The 2,707-nt window shown below is 40.6% G+C and overlaps 1 long non-coding RNA gene across 1 annotated transcript; it reads right to left on the bottom strand.

The window, feature by feature from the left end:
* Window positions 1-1,189: 1,189 nt before the first annotated feature.
* LOC106813370 lies at window positions 1,190-2,076 on the bottom strand. Its single transcript, XR_001394460.1, has 3 exons — window positions 1,943-2,076; window positions 1,412-1,418; window positions 1,190-1,202 (listed from the first exon to the last, which is right to left on the bottom strand). It is a non-coding gene; the product is annotated as an uncharacterized LOC106813370 (long non-coding RNA).
* Between the last annotated feature and the right edge of the window lie 631 nt (window positions 2,077-2,707).

Raw genomic sequence — 2,707 nt, 5'->3', positions numbered from 1 at the left:
CCGCCCAGAGTCAGTATAGCCATATTTATATGCGACCATTGTATCATATGTGTTTTATACTGAATTACAATTTTCATCATTTGCAATGTTTTATCCCTATGAACCACTTGTATAACTCAACTGACATGACGTGCGTGCGATAAAAGTGAACAATTGCCCCATATATAAACTGGAAACATGTTTTGACATTTGACACATGTCCCTAAATAAATCTGTTGCTCCAGTATGCTGTGGGATGATCAGAAGTAGCATCAAATGCCTAACAATTAGCTTGAGTAGGCGTATGTATTTAACTTCAATCATCAGGATAGGGGGTCGGGTGACTTGCTAATCTACATTCCTCTGTAGGGCGGGGGGGTTTATAACTTGTCATGGCATTTCTTCAGTCTTGCCTCACCCCCCTATCAAGATAAATAATGAATGGTCCCTTAGCTGGTCAGATTAACTGCAATCTCAATACGCTCGTTACAATGCCAGGGATATTTCCCAAGTCCCGATGTGGCGGGTATAACGAGGTTTTACTGATAATATGGAGTAATGTTCAGCAGGGGCTAGATAACATGAATTTAGTGAAGACATGGTCATTGATTGGTTTTTATTATAATTAAACACTATAATTATTAATTACATTCACACTTCAGTGCCTCCAGTTGCCAAATAAAATATGTTTGTCTATTTTGCCAGTTTATATGTAATAAATACTGAACCGAGCCTCACTATAATTAAGTAACAAATCGTTCTATTAATTATTCTAACTTACCTAATTTTTCTTATATTTATAAGATCAATATATACTATTATATATATAATGTATTACATATATATATAGATTAAAGATATATATATATTATATATAATATATATATATATATATATATATATATACACATATATCCACCTATATGCGCATGACAGCATCATCTCGCTCTATTTCTAATACATTTAAGATACGTGTAAATGACCCAAGTGACTCGTTTCGGATTAGTGCAAAGTAACTATCCCTGGAACTCAATAATAGTAATCATGATTGGTCTCAACCCATCATTGAATTTTCAAGGTAGGGCTACACGTAATATGGTCAATAACTTGGCTACCAATAAATAATACAGTAATATAGGAAAAATTTTCTCTGCGTAACACGTTTCATCGAGCCAGAAACATGGTTTCCCGTGATAATTGGGGCCAAAGCATGTAAAAGGCATCTAAGGGCCTCATGCTTAGGGCGTTTATAGAGCTTATAGAGTAAATAGCCAATGTGGCCGAACCGTACTGTCCAGGACGTAAAAAAGAGGAAGGCCGAAGATAATATGGATATATATAATATCTAAACTAGAATTTGCGATAACCAATCGGGTGTGTAACAACTGTACTAACGCTAACCTATGCGTTCTTACTCACCCTACAATCGCACAAGATTACTAACCTTGTAAGGTACTAACCAGTTTTATCATTAAAAAAATCCCTTGAGTAATCCCGTTGTTTTAACTTCGTCTTATAACATTTCGAAGTACCAGGGAAAACATCAATAAAGTTGCCCGCGTGTATACTTGGGCCTATACAACGCGCATTTCTCTCGCAATGGCGTGATACTTAATAAATAGTAGCGGTTGAAAGTAAAATAGATTTCGCCAAATTGAGCCGGAAGCGAACGTAGGTCATGAGCCCGCCATTTAAACTTGCGTCGCTGCGAGTTGAACGGCGTGTGCGCTGCGATCGCATCGGGTTTATGTCCATGCTGCCCTAAGCATTTCTGAAGGAGACTCGTAGAGCTACTGAAAACAAGAAAACAAGTTGAAGTCCGTCCACGTGAACATCCGCCGTTGTCATAACTACAGCGCAGCGACGGCTCAATTGCGCAGTGCCAGGAAGTCAGAGCCTTGTGTGTGGGGGGAGGGGGGTAACCCGAAAAGCGTCGCAAATCCTTTAAAGCGCCATAGATGACCCATTGATGTATGCAATTTTAAGCGGGAATGCTACACATAACTGGCACCTTGCGTAGTAATAAGTACATTACCACTTAAGCCCAAACGCGTATTAGTTGTCCAATATCATCTGCTGCCGTTACTCCAAAGAAATATCCAAGTTGAATCCGCGGTCAAATAAATCCGGGTTGTTGCACAGTTTCAACCGCTATTGCCGGCTGACTGACTGCCGGGCCGTAACGCCGGCGAGGCGGGTGTCATACCAGATTATAGACTGCACCGGACAAATTTTCGCCACGTGATGCTCGGCCGTCATGATTTCGCATCCTTGTAAGTCTGAGTGCGCATTCCGCTACCGTATATGTTTACTCTTGCGCGGATCGGGAATAAATGAATAGGCGGGGGCGCGGGGGCCCGCCCGGGGGCTCGGCCGGTTCTATACGAAGATCTGAGATTACAAGCAAATATAATATGTGGCGCAACTACGGCAATTAATAACACTAGGCAAACAATTTTTACCCAGGACAAAAACAATCGATGCTCCTCAAACATCCTGTAAGCAACATGTGAGGTCACCGAACCGAAATCAGATGCTTATTTTGTTGGGCAATAAATTGGTAAGGCGTGGTGTGCGCCAGATACCAAATTTACGGGATTTCAATTAACATTCTTGTGATTAATCAGCAGTGATATTGGACAAACTAATACGCCGTTTGGCCTATAAGCGTAATGTACTTATTAACTACACAAGGTGCCAGTTACCTGTAGCATTCGCTCAACTGTTG

This window comes from Priapulus caudatus, unplaced genomic scaffold, assembly GCF_000485595.1.
Source record: "Priapulus caudatus unplaced genomic scaffold, Priapulus_caudatus-5.0.1 Scaffold761, whole genome shotgun sequence".
In the NCBI taxonomy this organism is placed as follows: domain Eukaryota; kingdom Metazoa; phylum Priapulida; class Priapulimorpha; order Priapulimorphida; family Priapulidae; genus Priapulus; species Priapulus caudatus.
Note: the sequence above shows the minus strand (reverse complement) of the source record. Positions and strands in the feature narration are given on the sequence as shown.